At 37.5% G+C, this 22,032-nt stretch overlaps 1 long non-coding RNA gene across 1 annotated transcript in view; it reads right to left on the reverse strand.

Moving 5' to 3' along the window:
- Positions 1–4,645: 4,645 nt before the first annotated feature.
- Positions 4,646–22,032, reverse strand: part of LOC148214594 (uncharacterized) — a 45,831-nt gene continuing 28,444 nt past the window's right edge. Inside the window, exons 4-6 of the long non-coding RNA XR_015797872.1 lie at positions 9,376–9,433; positions 9,031–9,181; positions 4,646–4,837 (exon numbers count right to left, since the gene is read on the reverse strand). This is a non-coding gene — a long non-coding RNA (uncharacterized LOC148214594). The remainder of the gene's footprint in view (positions 4,838–9,030; positions 9,182–9,375; positions 9,434–22,032) is intronic.

Here is a 22,032-nt window from a genome sequence, read left to right on the forward strand (position 1 = left end):
CCAGCAGCTTGGAACAGATCTCCAGAAAAGGAGAGGCATTTATCTGTGTAAATAATAGATTCCATTGTCAAATCTCCTCCTAGCGCTGCAAGTTTATCACAATGTTCAATGGAAATGCTCCTCTTGCTTGTGTTCATATATCTAACCATAACCTCTGAGGCAGCATGGCAGATTGTCTACCTTTCAGCTATTTGATAAGGATCTCAGGCCTACATTTTGGGATCCATAGAGTTTCTGTGAAAACAGCTGAGTCATTCAATTCCACAGCACGTGACCCAAGAGAGATAGGGCAACATGGTGGGGCACTAAGTTCAATTCATAGAACATCAGTCTCATCCTCTCAATCACAAAGACCTAAACAGTATTAATTCATTTCTTGGATTAATTTAGTTTTGGGTTCCAATCTTCCTGGCTGTTCTAGCATTCATGCATTAATATACAGATGTGAATGTCTTGTATTCTAACATTTATGCAGAGATGCTAACACCATGGTGTATCATAAAGCCAGCTTCCAACAAGTTTTTCACACAATTATGTTCCTTTTACTATTGTGATAGCCCATTTGCATGACCAGATCAGCTGGCATGAGAGCTTTTTTTTATCCTTCGAACATAATGCTTTAGTAGTCCTCAGCTAATATATTTATTTGCATTTATTCATAATTCAAATTACAAGCCACCCAAGTTATAGTGACTCTGGGTGGGGTACAAGTTAATATAGTACAGACAAAAGAAGGCAATAACCTGGAGATTAATATGCCAACACATTAATAGATCTATATAGTATACTCAAACCCAAACAGATGCAAGTGTACCATTATGGATGGACATCTAGCCAGGCTTCAAATAACAGATGTTGCACTTCTACTGAAGCAATTATTTGTTGTTCAGTCATTAAGTCGTGTCCGACTCTTCGTGACCCCATGAACCATATTGCACCAGGCCTTCCTGTCCTTCACTGCCTCCCTGAGTTTGCTCAGTTTCATGCTCATTGCTTCAGTGATGCTATCTAACCATCTCATCCTCTGCCGTCCCCTTCTCCTTTTGCCTTCAATCTTTCCCAGCATCAGGGTCTTTTCCAAAGAGTCCTCTCTTCGCATTAGGTGACCAAAGTATCTGAGCTTGAGCTTCATTATCAATCCTTCCAATGAGCAATCAGGGTTGATTTCCTTTAAGATTGACTGGTTTGACCTCCTAGCAGTCCAGGAGACTCTTAAGAGTCTTCTCCAGCACCACAGTTCAAAGGCATCAATTCTTTGGTGCTCAGCCTTCTTTATGGTCCAGCTCTCACAGCCATACATTACTACTGGAAAAACTATAGCCTTGACTATGCAAATCTTTGTTGGCAAGGTGATGTCTCTGCTTTTAATATGCTGTCTAGGTTTGCCATAGCTTTCCTCCCAAGAAGCAAGCGTCTTTTAATTTCATGGTTGCAGTCTCCGTCTGCGGTGATCTTGGAGCCCAAATAAATGAAGTCTGTTACTGCTTCCATTTGTACCCCTTCTACTTGCCAGGAATTGATGGGTCCAGATGCCATGATCTTAGTTTTTTTAATGTTGAGTTTCAAGCCAGCTTTCGCACTCTCCTCTTTCACCCTCATCAAGAGGCTCTTTAGTTCTTCTTCACTTCCTGCCATTAGGGTGGTATCATCTGCATATCTGAGGTTTCTCCCTGCGATCTTAATTCCAGCTTGTGATTCTTCCAGCCTGGCATTTCTCATGATGTACTTTGCATATAGGTTAAATAACCAGGGTGACAGTATACAGCCTTGTCGTAATCCTTTCCTTATTTTGAACCAATCAGTTGTTCCTTGACCGGTTCTAACTGGTGCTTCTTGGCCCGCATACAGATTTCCCAGGAGACAGGTAAGATGGTCTGGTACCCCCATCTCTTTCAGAATTTGCCACAGTTTGTTGTGATCCACACAATCAAAGGCTTTTGCATAGTCAATGAAGCAGAAGTAGATGCTTTCTGGAACTCTCATGCTTTCTCCACAATCCAGCGAATGTTGGCAATTTGATCTGTAGTTCCTCTGCCTCTTCGAAACCCAGCTTGTACATCCAGTAGTTCTCGGTTCACATACTACTGAAGCCTAGCTTGTAGGATTTTGAGCATAACCTTGCTACCATGTGAAATGAGTGCAATTGTGCGATAGTTTGAGCATTCTTTGGCATTGCCCTTCTTTGGAATTGGAACGTAAACTGACCTTTTCCAATCCTGTGGCCACTGTTGTGTTTTCCAAACTTGCTGGCATATTGAGTGCAGCACTTTAACAGCATCATCTTTTAGTATTTTAAATAACTCAGCTGGAATACTGTCATCCCCGCTAGCTTTGTTATTAGTAATGCTTCCTAAGGCCCACTTGACTTTGCTCTCTAGGATGTCTGGCTCAAGGTCAGTGACCACACCAGCATGGACATCAGGGACATTAAGATCTTTCTTGTAGAGTTCTTCTGTGTATTCTTGCCACCTCTTCTTAATCTCATCTGCTTCTGTTACGTCCCTGCCTTTTTTGTCCTTTATCATGCTCATCTTTGCACTAACCGTTCCTTTGATATCTCCAATTTTCTTGAAGAGATCTCTAGTCTTCCCCATTCTATTGTTTTCCTTGATTTCTTTGCATTGTTCATTTAAGAAGGCCTTCTTATCTCTCCTTGCTATTCTCTGGAAATCTGCATTCAGTTGCTTATATCTTTCCCTTTCAGCCTTGCTTTTCGCATTCCTTCTTTCCACAGCTATTTGTAAAGCCTCATCAGACAGCCATTTTGCTTTCTTGCATTTCTTTTTCTTTGGGAGGGTTTTAGTTGCTGCCTCCTGTACAATGTTATGGACCTCCATCCATAGTTCTTCAGGCACTCTGTCTACCAAATCTAATCCTCTAAATCTATTCATCACCTTCACTGTGTACTCACAAGGAATATGATCTAGGTCATACCTGAGTGGTCTAGTGGTTTTCCCTACGTTCTTCAATGTAAGCCTAAATTTTGTAGTAAGAAGCTCATGATCTGAGCCACAGTCAGCTCCTGGTCTTGTTTTTGCTGTCTGTATAGAACTTCTCCATCTTTGGCTGCAAAGTATATAATCAATCTAGTTTCGATATTGACCATCTGGTGATGTCCACGTGTAGAGTCGTCTCTTGTGCTGTTGGAAAAGAGTGTTTGCTATGACTAGCTTGTTCTCTTGACAGAACTCTATTAGCCTTTGCCCTGCTTCATTTTGTACTCCAAGGCCAAACTTGCCTGTTATTCTGATTACTCCTTGACTTCCTACTTTAGCATTCCAATCCGCTATGATGAAAAGGACATCTTTTTTTGGTGCTAGTTCTAGAAGGTATTGTAGGTCTTCATAGAAGCGGTCAATTTCAGCTTCTTCGGCATCAGTGGTTGGGGCATAGACTTGGATTACTGTGATGTTGAATGGTTTGCCTTGGATTCGCACTGAGATCATTCTGACGTTTTTGAGGTGGTATCCCATTACTGCCTTTCCCACTCTCTTATTGACTATGAGTGCTACTCCATTCCTTCTAAGGGTTTCTTGCCCACAGTAGTAGATATAATGGACACCTGAATTAAATTCACCCATTCCCATCCATTTCAATTTGCTGATTCCCAAGATGTCGATGTTCAATCTTGTCATCTCATGTTTGACCACATCCAGCTTGCCTTGGTTCATAGATCTTATATTCCAGGTACCTATACAATATTGTTCTTTACAGCATCGGACCTTCTTTTCGCTTCCAGATACATCCACAGCTGAACGTCCTTTCGGCTTTGGCCCAGCCGCTTCACTCTTTCTCGAGCTACTTGGAATTGCCCTCCGCTCTTCCTCAGTAGCATATTGGACATCTTCTGACCTGAGGGGCTCATCTTCTGGCGTCATATCTTTTAGCCTTTTGACATTGTCCATGGGGTTTTCTTGGCAAGGATACTGGAGTGAGTTGCCATTTCCTTCTCCAGTGGACCACATTTTGTCAGAACTCTCTGTCATGACCTGTCCGTCTTGGGTGGCCCTGCAAGGTATAGCTCATGGCTTCACTGAGTTACGCAAGCCCATTCACCATGACAAGGCAGTGATCCATGAAGGGGGAAGCAATTATACTGGCTGCCAATTATCCAGTGAGCCAATGTTAAGGTTTTGCTTATGGTATCTAGGGATGTCATCATGCTGAGAGATATATAAGTATGTCATCTTGTGCATGTGATGAGAGCAGCAGAATGCCACTTGGTGATTGTTTACCAGTAAGCTTTCTCCTTGTTGGTACCTGCCCTCTGGAATGCTCTCCCCATTCCCAGGTTCATGTTGTAACTATTACTATGCCTTTATCCAGAGCTTACCTGTATGAATGCTGGATAACCTGATCTTTTGCTTTTGTTTTCTCCCCCTAAATTACTTAATGAGCAAAGTTTTATAGTGTTGTACTTATTAATAATTTTTACTGCATTTTGTATTTTATAAACTGCATAGGAGGTTTTATAAAATATATGAAATAAATAAGAGTATGTGCATTGTCCACAGATTGTACACATCAGCACTATAAGCATGTATGATGGGCCAAACCTGAATGAAAGACTCCCTTCAAGTAATAAGAGGAAAAAAGAAGACAGGAAGGAGGGAAATTATTAGAAAATGATTGTTACTTATCTCATTTTGTTTTCCAATACTGTGAGTACATCCAGAGATTTCTTGAGTGCTGCCAACAGAATAAGCCATTTTTGGCTTACAGTATGGGAGGGAAAGATGTAACTCTTGCTAGTTCTTTCTTCCACTTTGGGACTCTCAAAATGTTTCAACAGAGAGTTGGGGGACCCTTCAAGCAGCATGAAAGACAGCATGGATGGCTAAAGAAGAAAGAAAGAAACTGATGAACATTACCCTGTTTCTGTCCTTTGAACATCAAAGTTGCAGAAATAGTTCTTTCAATCACCATTACAAAAATAGAACAAGGCATGGAACGTGATGACTTGCCTATCTCATTCATAAATCACCTGCCAGCAGATCACCTGGCCTGCCAATAACTACACTACCATTAAGTGATAAGACTGAATTATAAGCATAGGAAGAATTCTCCAGCCAAGAAATATATATCATCTGGCATCAAAGAAAATGTTTATACAAATGTTGTTCTTGTACTATAAATAATAGTTGTGAGAGCCTTTCATATATACAGAGACTTCCAATCCCATCTCTTTCATTTATATACCAGCCCTGTAATGAAGGTTTTATATATTTATTTAAATGATATTTCACTTGAAAGGCCAGAATTACAGTATTCAAACCCTTTCATTCTCATGTGGAGATATGGCAAACCTCTGTAGGCAGGGGAAGGCAGATGTACATTCTCATTCCCCTCTGAGTACTGCAGATTGTCTTATCTGGCCTACTGAACTTGGCATATGTGAAATAGGATTCCTCATCTATAAAGTGGAAATTCTAAATCAAAACTTTACAGCACTAGTTGGCCACCTCTTTCTCATGTGAAGTAATAATTAATACCTGCTCTAACACCCACCAAGATCCTGCTCCGCCTTTATCTATTCATCACCTCATAAAAACTTTAGCCCACTTTTTATTAAAAGTAATTCCAAATTGTGCGTAGTTTGTGGCAATCTATCTATACCTATCTATCTACCTTACCTACCTACCTATCAGTAGTCCTTGCTTACCAACTGCCTCATTTAGCGACTGTTCAAAGTTGCAACAGTTGGGGGGGAAAAAAACAGCTTTGCAACCAATCCTTGCATTTATGACCATCACAGCGTCCCATGGTCATGTGATCACCATTCAGGTGCTTCACAACCAGCGTGCATTTATGACCATCACAGCATCCCACAATCAAGTGATCGCCATTCACATGCTTCACAATCAACTTCCAACAAGCAGAATTAATGGAAAACATGGAAATGAAATCACAAGTTATGGTCACATGGTGTTTCACTTAATGACCATGGTGATTTGCTTAATGGAAGCAGAAGGGAGGTTATAAGTCCAGTGTGGTCATGTGATATTTCACTTAGTGACTGCAGCACTTGGCAACAGAGTTGCCAGTCCCAATTGTGGTTGGTAAGTAAGAACTACCTCTATCTATCTATCTATCTATCTATCTATCTATCTATCTATCTATCTATCTATCTATCTATGAAATCTGGCATGATGCAAAGCAAAGCCCCATATGTTATCATAGTGCAGTGTTTGTGGTCTTAGGATCCCTGGGGGTCCCCCAAGATCCTCTCAGGGCTCTGCAAAATCAAAATTGTTGAAAAATATGTTGAAAAATAATACAATCTTAAAATCCCATCAATCGTGAGAAGCGGTAGCAGCAATAAATGCATCAATTTTAATTTTTAATGTGGTGAATATTGATAAATATAACCTGTATAAACAAAAGCTCTTTTGGGGTCCTCCATAGTTTTTGAAAGTGGAAAGGGGTCCTGAGACAAAAAAGTCTAAGAAACTCTGGCATAGTGGAAACAATCTTGGTTGCTTTACAACCTAGCACTGAACACATTTGTGCAGAAGTGACTCGCTTTAGGATTGCAGCTAGATTTAGTTCTCAGTGTTGAAGGCTGAAGCATTTTGTGTGGTTTGTGAGCATTCCTGAGAATAGGAATCCAATGCTTAGTGAAACAGGTTTTATAATTATAACAGAAAGCAGATGTATTTACAGAATGTGCATTATAGGATAGGCAAAGTCTAGGATCTAGCTAAGTACATCCTACCAAAAAAGTTCAGGTCTGTGCCTGGTAAGAAAGGGAGACAGAAGTGACCTCAGAATAGGACATGAGATGCTATATCTCACCTCCAACACCTGAGACACTGCTTTCCTTATTAGTTAGGGGAATAATATGGAACAAAAATTTGATATATAAAGTTTTTTCAATACCCATCATGTCTGTATATTTAGAAATAAATATTTGACTTTCATATGGAAATTCCAATTACAGAAAACTATCTGTGGCTGGTTCCAGTAGGTAGCTTTCTCCATTTTCTATAGGAGAGGAATTACCAGAGAAGTGTAGTCATACTATGATTCAGTTTATGAGTAGTTATTCTCACCTTGCATTTCTAGAAAGAATACTGTGTTCATGTGTTGTTTTTTTAATTTGAAAGCTTTTTGGGTGATAAGAACACAGGGTAAAATTTTGCTTCATTAAAATCAAAGTAAAGTCCTGTAAGCTTTAGTAAGAAATCAGAAAGCTACAGAAATAAGAACATAGTTTAAATGAATTGAATACATTATACATTTCATTAATTCTGTATTGTCCTTTGTGTAGGACAATCTGCTAAGAAGATGCATTATATCAGTATCTGAAATTGTATCAAAGAATTATTGAATTCTGTCCCATCTTCTCATTCTCTCTCTCTACACCTCTGTTTGAACTTACGTTTTTATAAAGTTTGTCCAGTCCAAGTTCTATTTAAAGATTAAAAACCAGGAGACAGAACAAGGCTACACATGATAAACAGCCACAGAAGGGTCCTGGTCAGTCTCCTCCAGCATGGTGAGATACTGTATACTGTATTACTGTGTAATTCACTGATAGATATTTGCTAAAAGTCCTGTGTTCCTCATGAATTTCTTTGTAAATATCTGATACTGGTATCTGATAGGTCAGCATTATGGGTATGTAGCAGATCCAGATGAAGCCAATCTCCTGAGTAAAAATGACCTTTACCAGTCAGATTTGGGATTCATTTGTAGTGAAGCAAAAGGCCTTAATCTGAACTGCCCCAAAGCAAAGCTTTGGAAATAGTAGGACAAAGAAACCCAACAGTATTTTAGAAAAACTAATACATTAAGAAACACTTAAAGATTGATTCTATCATGGTGGGGTGAGGTGAGCTGGAGGAAGAGAAGGAAACTCTAGCTTGTAACTAGGAAATTACTTTTTATTTCTAATAAGATTTATTTGAATCCTGATCTGAATCTCTGGGGGGCGGGGGAAACAAAACAAATAATTCAGCCCTGGCCTTAGCATGTATCTCCTGCTGGCACATTTAAAATAGCTAAGGATGTTGGCTAAGTTTATCATGTTTGAGTGAACTGTATCTACTATAGATGGTATTGTAGGTGTATTGCCTTACTATAAATAGCTAAGTCAGATTATAGGTTTAAGAAGACATTTCTGACAGGCTGATTCATTCGCAGTTACATTACAATAACATTTGAGCAAAACACTATTTCCTGTTGGGTCCCCCAAAGACTGGAACTTTCTGGTAACAAAAATAATTGTACCACTGGGTGGCATACTTGATGATCTTCTATAGTGAATTTCTGAGGAAATTTCAAGCTCGGGACCTGAAAGATCATGATGGCTACTGAGATTTTTTTTTTATGTTAAGCTGTTTCTCCTCTCCAGATCCTTCAAAATGTGTAGTGAAAATATAATACAAGTCAGCTCACATAAGAGTTCATAATAATATATGTAATTCAAAAGTCTTTTTTAAACTTTTGAGCACTTATCTCCTATGCTTTAATTTTTAATTCTAAATTAAAGATTAGAAACACAACTCCAAAGAACGTGGCATGTTAAAAATCATTTTCTTTTTTAAGAAAAAGAAGTTCTGCTTCTTGTGTTTCTTTCACAAATTCATTCTTGTTAATATGAATTATCTCATTTGCCTCATCACCATTCTTTGCGCCTATTTCACTCTCAGTCCAAATCCATATATAGTCAGCCATATTGCAGAAACTGCTTCAGTCTGATTGCTGAAAAAGACTGAACAGAACAGAACCAAATCTGGAATAGGAGGAGAAGCTGGAAAAAGAAAAGGTTGAGTTTGAACATGGGTCCAATCTGACTGGAGTCTGCATATAAATAAATAAATAAATAAATAAATAAATAAATAAATAAATCCTCCTAAACCCCACAATGAGCCCACAATGTTGCCAACCATTCCTTCTAAGCCCCCCTTTCTCTGGTCATGTGACCCAGAGTGGAGTACATGCAGCTTCCCTTGTGCCCTTGAGTGCCCTTATGCATAGAAATGTGTACAGATGCAACACATTATGTCATTACACAGAACAACATACCAAGGATCATTGTTGGAAAACGGGTTGGAAGAAGAATTAAGGTTCTGCATGCTTCCCCATCACGTCCTCTTTCCAATTCAATGAAATGCTGGAAATAAATGTCAATGTTTCTACATGTCCCTTAGAAGACTAACTTTCTGAAAACAGCACCCTGGAAAAAGAAAGAGCAAGTGTGAAAATGGACCAGATCAGGCTGGGGGATGGTCAGCCCTTTGAGGTAGGCCAGGTCAGGAAACGGGCACCACAACAGTTTTGGCTGCCATCTAGACCTTTTTGACCATATCCTGCATATGCCCTCTGTCACATCTTATGCCCAAGAGAATCACAGTTGAGTTTTTCTCTTACCCTTCTCCTTTTTCTCAGGGCTGAGCTGGTGTTTATATAACTGCTCTCACATTCTCCTCTGCGAGGAAAAAAATAAAAAAAATATCCACCTATTGCATCATTATGGGAGAGGCAATTGGACAGCAAATTATAATATTGTTAATTGTTCCATTCTAAGCCTCCTGATTTTGAGACCTGGTTCTCAGATTGACAAGAGGTCTACTAGCTATTTCCAAAACAAAACAATCATCTGTCCATTATTCAAAACAGGGACATGTTTCTCCTCCTTTACATAGAAAGAGAGCAAGGAAAAGAAGAACCTTCCCACTTTAACTTACTATATATAAGTTCCTCATTTGAAAGTAGAGTCCTTGCTATAATTCTTGTGTTGTTAATTTAAATCTCTACTTAATAAATCTTATTCATCCAAACTCTGAGACACTTATTCTTGGAATTAACCATTTCCAGTCCAGGTTTGTCACTGACACCAGTCATGTGCCCAGAGTAGAGCCTATGAAGCCAGCCCTGTACTCCTCAGTGCATTATATACATCAGTGTTTCTCAACCGTAGCAGCTTGAAGATGTGTGGAGCAACTCCCAGAATTCCCCAGCCAGCATGAGAAACACTGATATACCTGTACACAAATGCAGTATCAGGAAAGAACAGAAACAAAAAACATAGATGCAATAAGTTACTTTGTTACACCTAAATAAATACAGATGCTTCCTATGATTATTCCTGGTTAAGGTGATTGAAAATAATTCCTATATTATTATTATGGCACCCTATTTGTAGAATTCTGTTACCAAGGAAACTTATCTACTTCTCTTGATTTCTTTCTAACTTGTTTTTTTAATTGGGCTCCAATTCTAGTCACATCGGTACCTTTCCTCTAGTTCCCAACTGCAGAGATCATGAATTGGGAAATTCAGTCTGCACTGGTTGTGGCTGCCCAATATAGCTCCAGTTTTGTCCAAGAGCATGTGCCAACCCCCTTCAACCTGGTGTCCTCCAGATGTGTTGGAGTTCAAGTGCTGTAATTTTTAGGCAATACGGCCTTTGAGGAAGGCAGGCCTGTATATGCACAAAATTCAACGATTAATTTAAGGGAACATTTTCTGTGCTCCATGTGGAGTTGATTTTATCGGGTGTAGGGGGGATCATATGCTGGCAATCTTTGCATAACTTAAAAAAGAAAAACAAAACGAAACAATAAGCATAGCTGAATTTGAAAAACACGTAATCTAGCAAATTCAGATCCAATGGATAACTGTACCAGCCAGACATTATTATAATACTCAAAACCCGAGCAGAGAATGAGATGGTGTGAAGTCTGTCCTAAGCCAAAAATGCAAGTGTGTCAAAATAGTGATTGAAGAAAACCAGAATGAACTTCGTGTCAGTGGTGAGAAGAACCACTTTTCTGAGTAGAGGGTTACAGCTCTCTGATCCTCTGACACTCTAAGGAGATATGAATAAACAGTCTTGCTTGATCAAAGGCCCAGTTAAAGGGAGGAACAGATATGTTCCAGAACTTCATACCTCCCAATGCTTCTGCCCTGCAGCATGGGCTTCTGGGGAAAACGGGGATAATAACACACAAATATGTGAGAGGAAGGAATGGCTTGATGCAGGTTTTTGTATGTTCATATTCTCCTTTAGGGCTTTGTTTAGTTAGAAAGAGGATTAAAGTAAACTATACAGGCAGTGAGAAAGGTTTTCTGGATACGACATGAAGAAATAAGGTACAGCCAATAAAACAATCATCCTGCCATTTAATTCCTTGAATAAATGTATCTAGGCTGGAATTTTCAAATGTAAAGAAAGAATTCAAAACAGCATTGCTCCCTAAAACCCTCCCCCCGAGCAGAGTTTTATGGCAAAATAACAGATTTTATCTAATCATGGCTTTAACACAACTTCGGAGTTTTTAATTCACAATATCCGAGGACAGTCTGTTTATCAGTACATATAGCAAAAACTTTTAATTTAAAAAAAAATTGCCAGGACAGGCAACCTGGTGGTACCTTCCAGAATTTGAGTCCCACAATCCCTTGTTATTGTCATTTGGAGAGCTGATGGTCTCTCATGCCTCCAATGCTAGACTTTTCTTTACATTTATGTTTATTGAAGTAGCTCCTTCAAATTGTCATGCTTGGAATATAATGAACACACTTTCCCTTAGCTTGTATGGAGGGTCATAGAAGGTTGTCAATTCAGTATAACCAGAACATTTGTCAGGACCCAACAGAATAGATTTTAAGCCTGTTCCTTTGACCTATTTCACAAATAATAAGTGAATGTGCTCTAGTTTTTCCACTATGCATTTTGTAGTGAACATTTTAACATGTGAAGGAGAAAGGTTTATTCAAAAATATTTGGCAAAACCTGTACACAAAATACCTTTTATGCCTGACAGGTCTTGATACCTCATTTGCTTACTGTGTGTTCAAAAAACGGAAACTAGATATTAGAATAAATTAAATGCCTAAATGATAGTAGCAGGAAATTCTACATACTACTCTGCTAGCAAGTAGATTCAGCCCTTTTAAAAGTTAATTTAATGTTGCAAGTCGATTCAAATTTTGATTATTATGAACAGTATAGAGCAGTGTTTTTCAACTTCAGCAACTTTAAGATGTGTGGACTTCAAATTGTTGAGGTTGAGAAACACTGTTATACAGCATGCTTGATTCTGCTCAAAAGATGTCTGAAGTATATTTAGCACAACTAGCACCTATGCCTAAGATAGTAGAATGTTGTTCCATGAGTAGAACAATTGCTGAGATTGAAAACCTTTGTGTTGTATCATTCTTTGTCCTATATTTCCAGTGCAAAGTAATGCAACAGACAGTAATTGTCAAGTGTAATCATTCCACTCATAGAACAAAGCCCAGCTGAAGAATGCAGGAGAGAAGCAAAGCTGATATTCATGATATTGGTTCATGTTCTTACTGATCTTTGAACTATAAGTGCTTCAGCTTCCCATAGGAAGGTATATAAAGCCCAAGGGGATGTTTTCAAAGCACTGCATAGGTTTGGAGACATATGACTCATATTCCTAGAAACTTCTGCAATGCTTTGAAAGTTTAGCTTCATCTGTCAATTTGTCTTTCTGGCAAAAAATAAAAAAAATAAAAAATGAAAAGCAGACCTTAAAAGCTGAAAAATATTTATTTTAAATAGAAAATACTTGGCATAATATGCTAAATCAATCAAATCTCTAGCAGGCTAGGCCTTTCCTTATCCCAACTTACTTTTGATCATTGGCTTTGATTTTGCAAAGAGTGATGGAAATATGTCCATTCTACTGACATTGGAATTCCCTAGAGGGAGTTCCCAGAATAAGCAGTTTTGTGAAAAAAGGCAAAATTATGATTTCAAAGCTATGGGCCACAATTCCAACTCAAAGTTAATGATGCGTCTATTATTTTTTAAAAAATATACTTCAGATACTTTTATGTTGGCATTCATTTTGAATTGCATGGATTTGATCATTTCTATTGCTTTCATATGTAAATAATTGGTTGTAAAAATAATTACTTTAGATAATGTTTTATTTTTAAACACAAAACCAGACTTATTTCCCCATAGTTAGGCTAACAATTACTATAAATAAATTTAAAAAATGTAACAAGGATGTTGATGCTTGACATACAAATGTCAAGCTTCTTAATGCTGTTACAAATTCTTATGAAGTTGTAAATTTCTGTAAATCTCTATAACTGGTTCAAAGAACAGATATCCTCAAGAATAAATTACTCTTGCCACAGTTGAGTGGAGACTATTTAGAGTTATCCTGCTCTGACTATATCTGTTGATCAATAGCGCCTCTCAATAGCTCCTCAGATCTCTGTGTAAGTAGCAGATGTATATATATGTCACATATTAGATATCATACTAAGCCATTACCTTATTAGGTTTTGACAGTGTAATGTGTGTGACTCCAGATAATTGTGACTTATGCAAAAAACCATGGTTAAGCAAATTATATAAGCAGCACATGGATGACACCAATTGATATACAGCAATAGCTGAATATACTGGAATCCATTTCTCATATGAGTTCCTACACATAGTATAGAAGCAGATTGTAAGGAAGAAGCTGTAGGATGTTGTTTGCTGGTGCCTCCATAAGTCAAAAAGCAGTAGGCTGGTTTTTAGAAACCAAGTGCAAGCAACCCTAGGAGAAGGGTTCAAATTCTACAGAAGTACTAAGTAATCTATACACTTACAAACCATGTCACCAAACCATATGATATAGTATGCATATAAAAGAAGTAAGATTCCTTCCTTGGTTTCAAGATTATATATATAAAATAATTGTATGGAAAGAAATCATAACCATGGTAGTTTTCAGGTGGGGGAGAATTCCAAAAATCACAGTGAGTGATACCTTTAATAGTGCCAAAATATGTTTGTTTGTTTACAATATGTATAATCTGCCCCAATCTGAAAGGACGTGAAAGCAAAATAATAAAAATGATACAAAACTAAGAGAAACAAAATGAGTAATGATATAAGCAAAACCCCCTTGGATGGCAATCTATAATCAATCAAAATTGAAGGGCCATTGGAACTACTGTATATGGATTTTACTTGTTTTGTAAACCCAAGTGGGGAAGGAGCCACTGACATCTGTTGGGGGGGGGGGGAATGTTCCAGAGGGTGCTACCACTAAGAAGGCCTGTAGTCCAATCCATGTTCCATCCACCTATTGAAGAGCCCTCTGTAGATGTTCTGACTGAATAGGCAGATTCCATTCTAGCAAGACATTGCCTGATACATCCTTTTGAAAATTTTAGATAGCCCATCCATTCCAATGAATAAGCAGCACATTCAGCTTCATCTCTTTTAAACGAAAAAGTATGCTGAGCTTTAAGGATGCTCAAAGCTCATTAGGTAACATATAACTGCGTGCCTTGTCTGCACTCGCTTATGTTTGAATGGAAATGTCAGGAAAAACGGTTATCATTCTTTCTTCAACAGTTCCATTCAGAGGAAAGCTCAGTTTCTTAAAACAAATGAGTATTTGCCCAGCTGCTGATACTGTACTGACTCTGTCCTGTGAGATGCCTCTTCCCATATTGAACCCTCATGGCCCTAAGTTAAGATCATTCTTATCCATAGCATGGTCTTTGCACCAGCTAACATCTGGAAAAGTGTGTCAAAGGATTCTCAGCAGTGGCCTAAAGGTGGTGGAATTTGTTCCAAAGAGCCCAACACTACAAACTTTTCTCAAACACCATTAAACATTCCAGTAGGAAATGTTCCAGAGGATAGTCTAGTCAGATTGCTGGCATCCGTGATAAAATCTTCTGATGTTATTTCTGGCTATGTCATAGATTATAGTTTAAGGATTTGCTGTTGCTCGAAACTTGAAATGCTACAGCTGTAAACTGATCTGTGCTTTTCAAAATATGAGCAGGATAAAAATACAATAAACAAATGAAAACAATGAATTAAAATATGTTCCCCATAGAATCTGGTGGTTCAGATAGCAATTCAACTGCACAAGCTGCCATGCAAAGAAAAGTGATAGAAGAATTGTCTTTTGCATCCTCCAAAATTCAAAAGCGTCTGAAGGTGTAAGATGAAATTCCTTGTCTGAATCTTAGAAATAGAGATTGTGACGTGGAAAATTGGCTAATTTGAAAGGAAGCCCCAAGTAATAGTCTGAATCTATCATATAAATAAATGAGTAGCACAGTCACTATGCTAACAAGAGACATATCCCAGGATGTCTTGCAGCCAGTAATGTTTTGAGTATTTTCTTCTCACCCATAATAAAAAGCCCACTCCCCCCCAAATCCAGTCAAACCTGTTCTGAAATTAAGAGGATTACAGATTTTCTAGCTCTTCTAAGTAAGAGTTTTCATACTGAATATACTGAATAGTTGAATCACAAGTTCAAACCAGATGCAATCAGATGTGTAAATGGTTTGCACCTCATTATGTATGACATGGAGTTGAGGGAATTGGATTTTAAGAAAATAATGACTTGTGATTTACTTTGCCACAGTTTATCTTTGCAGATGCTTTCATCTAGTATTGCTTATCAATACATCAATATAAAAAGCTGCCTTTTAATTGAGTCAGTTTATTGGTCCACCTGGCCCAATACATTAGCAATGGCTGTCTGGAGTTTCAGGGAGATGATTTTTCTAGGATTGTGCATACTTTTAAGATGATTTGGAAAAGGTGCTGTAAAATGCAGGATACCACCTGTGAGTCTGAAAAAAATGTGACTGCTTTAATATGTCAACTCATTAAAGCAGTTTCACCTTTTTTTCTGGCTCATGTTGAAAAAAGATAACTTTGCTTTGAAGAGATGAGTTTCAAAGCATCTCTTTCAAATCATTTCCAAAGCATGCAAACCACTTTTCCAGCCTTACCTGTGAAGGTTAGGAACTGAATCTGTAAATCCTTCTTAATACAAAACATGTGTTCTTCCCCTCACTTGGGGTATGAAAATACAGCTAACAGAAATGTAAAGTTGGAGAAAATGCAATAGAGGGCTAAAATACTGGAAAGTTGAGCACCTGGCCTTTGCTTTATATGGGCACTTACCCATGTTTTACGACAGATTGCTTCTATCTTGCTTCCTTTGACCCTTATAAAAACAAACAAATGTTACAGATAGGACCAGCATAAGGGATTGGTATCATCATGCAGATCCTTGCAGATGGGCTAGTTTTGAACAACTGAAGCTGCTACTGTATGGTCTCACTGCTGTCACTTCATGCTTTCTCTAAGAATATTAGCAAAGAGAAGAACAAAAAAGAAACAAAGTCGGGGGGAGGACCAGTCTTCCCTAGCCTTTTCTGTATTATTTCTCATCAGTCGTATAGGTCAGAGGTAGCAAGCAGAATGCAAAGAAATGGGGCACTCAAGAAATTGAATACATTTAGTTCCTGCTGGCCTTTCATATGGCTCTAAAGACCTGGTTCTCTGCCTGGGCCTGGGACCTTAAGGGACTGAATGGTCCTGTCTCCTGGTTGTGCTAAATTGATTGTGACATCCTCCTTGGCTGCTATGTATTTTAATTTTTGTATTTATGATGGAAATTTGTTTTTAATTTATTAAGATTGTTCACTGCCCAGAGTCACTTGGTGAGATGGGTGGCCATACGAATTGAATGAATGAATGAATAATCTATCTTGTCCAAGGATCTCCTGAATCTGGACACCATAGAGGACTAAAGTTCCCTATTATGTCTTTACGTATGACAGACTATAAAGAAGCTCCTAGAACAGCTGTACATATTTGCATATCAGCAGGTGTGTTTTTAACAGTATTTGGCATTTCACTTGCTCTGCAGGAAGTTGTCATGTAAAAGAATTCCAACATAGAGCCTACTGGGAGTAAATTTATCAATTTTGCTTCCAATGAGTCCATAATAGGATGAATGCTAGCAAGGTTCATCTACCATTCATCTTTTCCTCAAAAAAAGTAAGATACAAAAGGCTCCTAGATTTTTCTTTTTTATAGCAAACTTCTTCTGCATGTTCCCAAGAGCATGTGCCTCTCTATAGAGATGTTCTTCCTTAGGCATACTCTTCAGAAATATCCAGTGACCAACTGACCACACAACTAGTGTGGCTTCTCATATTTTACAAGAAGTGAAGGACTTCCAGGGGAGAAATGGCGGACTGAAGATGGCTCCATGAAAAGCGGAGCTGACAACCGTGGCGGAACGAAGAGCTGGCAAGGTGGCTCTTTGATAATTCCTCTCTGGACAAGGAGAGGACTTGAGATTATCCACAAGTGTTCCAGGCAGCTGTTCCTCATAAGGACACCACAAGACAGTGGTCTGTAGTGGATTTAGAGCTCTGGGAGGTGAGGTGACTGCTCAAACTGCAGCCAGCACCTTTGAAAGGACACCGGGTTCACATACTTCCTTTTCCAATCACTTTCGGAAATTGCTTGTTAACTGCTTTTCAGCTATTAGGAACCTTTGGATCAACAAGTTTTATAGCAGTGGGTGAGTCTCCTTCAATCCTTAGTGAAAGAAGTTTTAAATACAAGTTTAAGGACTTACAAACATTTGGGGGGGGGGAAAAAACACCAAAAGGGTGATTAAAACTTTGATTTTAGAAAGTTACAAACAGATTAAGGGTCCAGAATAATTTGAAATAAGATTTTGGAATTAATTATAAAGAATCCTTCTCATGGGAAAATGCTTTGTTTTGAATTCTTTTAAAAAAACATAATTAGATAAGACTTTAAAAATTGGACACTAGATGGAACTAGAAGGAATTAAAGATTATAATTAAAGGAGAAGAACACTCAAAATGGACTTAGAAATACAGAATGAAGCAAAATATTTTAAGATTGGACATATTGAAGGATATTTTTGGACAATGGACCCAGAAGTTAATTTAAGAATGTCTGTCTCTATAGACAGAAAAGATGTTATGGAAGAGAAACAAGTTTTACCTGACAAGATTGAGACTGATTTGAAAGTGGATTTAAAAATTACAGGCTACAAAAATGACATGGAAAAAGATGTTACACTTGAGATACAAAAGAAACCAGCTGATGTCTTAATAATTAAAAGGATATACAAATAACAAACCAAGAAAGTGACCTGGATAATTTTCTTGTATTGGATTTATAAGTCTTGTTAAAGCTTTGAAGAATTTTGTGAGAAAGTACAAAGAAAAAACGAAAAGAAATCAAGTTCTGGGACATTGTTTCAAGCGACTATAAGATCAAGCTTGTTAGAAGTAAAAGGAATTTTTTTTCAAATAAAGTTGAATTATTTGATCAAGGTTAAAAGAGATATGTTGTTATCTCTTGTAACCTTTAATGGACTTTTGCTGAATCAGGACTGAAATGATGAGGTTTTATGGATTTGTTTATAGATAAGAAATGGGATATGGGAAGGAGTGATCATTTGTTGTATTTTAAGAGAAGGTGATAAGTTACTAAAATTGTTTATGCTTGTTGTGATTAACATTTCTTTATATACAGTATTTCTTTTCTTTTTCTTTACTATATTCTTATTTTTTTCTTTTCTATTTTTTCTCATTTTTTCTTCTCTGCACCTTCTATTTTTCTTTTTATTCTTTTATTTTTTTAGATTGTATTAGTTTTTATTGTTGTAATTGTAATTTTTAATAAAATTACTATTAAAAATATTCTAGAAGAAGTCTGGAAATCCAGATTTGCAAAAATAAATAAATAAATGTCCAGTCAGATAAATTTTTTTAAAATATATTTTGTTGCTTTTCTACTTAATAAAGACTCAAAGCAAGTTCTATTTTCTCAGAAAGTCTTTTAATTCTTCTTTCCCTTTTTTGCAGATACTTTTTCCTGACTTTTCTATGTTTGCAGGAACCTACAGACTTATTCTCCCTTTCCTTTCTACTACTGTATTTGCTTTTGTTCCACCTTTATTTGTCCCCAGCCTTTTTTTCCCCTTGTAGACTGTAAAGTATTTTCCCTTTCTTTCTCTCTACTGCCAGAATTTTAAAGCAATGTAAGTGACCCATTCACTGGAAGACATTCTACTTCTCCAATTGGTTACTAGAATACTTATCAACCCAAGACGTTGCTGATGATGTCATAACTGGGTCCTTCAGTTTGCACCCAACCAGCCAGTTCCCCCCAATCTCAGCTATTCTTGGGATGAAGCTGAGTAAGCAGCAGGCCTTAATCTCTATTAGAATTGCTAATTTTTGCTTAGGTATTATCTGTTACTATGCAAAGGATAGGAATAAAGGAGAAACATTTTTCCCATGAGAAGAACGTGATGAGAAATAAAACTAATAGCTCTGTTTTGTCCCAGTTTGCATATATCCAGAATGGAGAGATAAATTCACATTTTCTCCATTCAAATTCCATGCTACTATGAAAATCTCGGCCTGATAAGTATCTCTAGGGCACCAGTGACCTGCTATTTTCATAAATCTCTACTTTCTAGCACTAGAGAATTGGTCCTTGAATATTTACAGGCAAATTTGGATTTTGTTAAATAGATAGCTTATTTTTAGCTCCAGTGTAAATTGCCAGCATCTAGAAATGTTAATACCCTTACAATTTGATGTCATAAAAATGGATGGATTAGACAACTTAATTTCATTTTCCTGGAAGCTGGCATAGATTTGCTTTTGTGTGTATTCATTTCCTTTTTATATTTCAAATACATAAATAAGATTAACTACAAATAAAACTGAGACAGCAGGAAACAAACCTGAAATAGGAGGCAGGTTTGCCTTTGCAGCGTTTATTGCTATAAACCACAGAGCATCTTTTGAGCAACTGACATTTCAAAATTGGAGTCTGAGTAATGGTTGGGAGCAAGGAAACCCTTCAGATAGCAACTTTGCACAACTGCATTCAATTTCAAGTCATGACATTATTTAATTATATGCCAATTTCTTGTAAATTTTATTTTCAAATTTCATTTTCATATTGCTCCTATTATTTATCCCTAGAGAGGTAACTAAGACAAGTAGTTTCTAAATATGAACAGACATTTATGGAAAAAAAAGAGGCTAGTCTACCAACAAAGGTCATAAGATGGAGTTGTGGAGCAAATTATAATGCAATTAATTGAAATTATCATTTGATCTAAATAAGCTGTATTGGAACAGATCCCAAAACTGATATATATGATTAGATCAATGACTTGTATCTGTGTTTACCAGACATATAATGGATTGCATCTGCCTTTTACCCAGCTGTACTATTTCCAGTCTGATACCTAGAAACCAGAAGCGTATCATATTCCCAACTAAAAAATTATCATTTTTGGAAATGACTAAAATTGTAGAGGGGTCTCTTTTTTTCTCCATTTGCCAAAAGGATTTAAAGCAGATAAAATCCCTACAACAGAAACTGTCAACTCTGTTCTACATAACTCAGGAAAAGGCTTCAAACTAGGATGGCTAAGGATAAATCTGTAGACAGGCATATCCATGGGTCAGTTGTACATTAGATGTTGAAATATCCTAGTCATTCTATGCTTCAGACAGATGGTGGTTTGCATCATAATCATAGTGATTCACCCTCTGGTAACCTCAATATTGGAATTTTGGGATGCATTATTCACGCAGCTTGCTTCTGAAGATAGTTTGGAAATTGCAACTAAATCAGAATTCTGCTGCTAGCATTCTTTGTCTAAGTGGAGTCATATTACACTATTGCAAAGGGGTATGCCAGCAACTTATATATTTCAGAGCCCAGGTCATGTGAGGAGATAACACTACAGCCTTAAGTAACTTTAGAGCCCTAATAGTCCCAAATATCTGATGCTTTATCAGCTGAAGCCCTTGTATAAGGACTGTCGATAGGATTACATTATGCACCTCTGAAAGAGGGAGCTATCTCAATGGTGACATCCCATGTTTGGCTTCTGAAGCAGAGGAAACTGATGTTGATATTCTATATCTTTCAGTGCCAATATTATCATGGGATCCATCCCTGGGTGAAAGAGTGACTTAGGATTTAAACATAATAAAATAAATAATAGTTTGCATTATGTCAGGAATACTTCAATAGGAGAATTCCTTTCTGTATATGTTGCCCTGCTTCAAGCCATCTTTTTAGATTATCCCAATTTTTCTACTTCCAGAAACATGTTTGATAGCCTATAATATTAGCCAATGAGAGTCAGTTTGGTATAGCAGTTAAGGCATCAGGCTTGAAAGCGGAAGACGGTGAGTTCTAGTCCTGCCTTAGGCACAAAACCAGCTGGGTGACCTTGGGACAGACACTCTCCCTCAGCCCTAGGAAGGACGCAATGGCAAACCACTTCTGAAAAACCTTGCCAAGGAAACTGCAGGGACTTATCCAGGCAGTCGCCAGGAGTCAAAACTGGACTTGAAAGTGCATGTGTGCACACGCACACATGTGCACACATGCACACTTAGCCAATATGAGAGAACCTATTAGTCTGTACTTTTCTAGGTACTTGGTTCTTTTAATTTGAATTAGAATCCCAAGCTCCATTGTTTTTTGGTGGCTAAAGATGTGGCTTGTAATGGTTGCTACTAGTGTGACTTCTTTTTAATTGTCGTTACTTACTTAAGATAATTTCTCTGCACTATACTTGACCCCTTCTGGAAAGAAATCAGCAAGACCTTCTCAATTCTTGAAGGTAAATATGTTTGATTGTGATTTAAACTGTTCTAAAACTCCTTAGTAAATCCATCTATATCTGAACCATTTGTGGTCTTGATCAGATCAAGAGGAAGCTTTATTTTTTCTCTATTCAGTGCGTACATGGATTTATACATGTGGCTAGAATAATGGTTATTATTCTACGCATGCACATACCGATAAACATTTTAACCTAATGTTTTTGAAAAATTGAAGTCCTTTTCTGCAAGGGCTCAACACAGCATTATTCTGGTAGTTAGGATAGTCTGTCTTGTCTAGAGTGGGCTTAAAAACAAAAGCCCTTCTCTGTTCTGTCAAATTGCTCTTGTACCAACCATCTGCTGGATCTCAAAGGCTACTTATAGGACTTGTTTCATGTAAGTTAATATAAATGACTGCTGATGTCATTGAAGCACATAATTTTTCCAGCTTTTAATTGTAAATTATAAATGAAGCATTATTTTTTTTTCATTTAAATTCTTCATTTCTGAATGCAAAATGAGATTTTGCAAGTGGATCTGTTTCTCATCTACATCCAGGACACAAATCACAGCTCAGATATATTGTGC

Source organism: Python bivittatus, unplaced genomic scaffold, assembly GCF_059951505.1.
Source record: "Python bivittatus isolate LINGU-HERP-01145 unplaced genomic scaffold, Pbiv_v1 ctg000610_np1212, whole genome shotgun sequence".
Classification (NCBI taxonomy): domain Eukaryota; kingdom Metazoa; phylum Chordata; class Lepidosauria; order Squamata; family Pythonidae; genus Python; species Python bivittatus.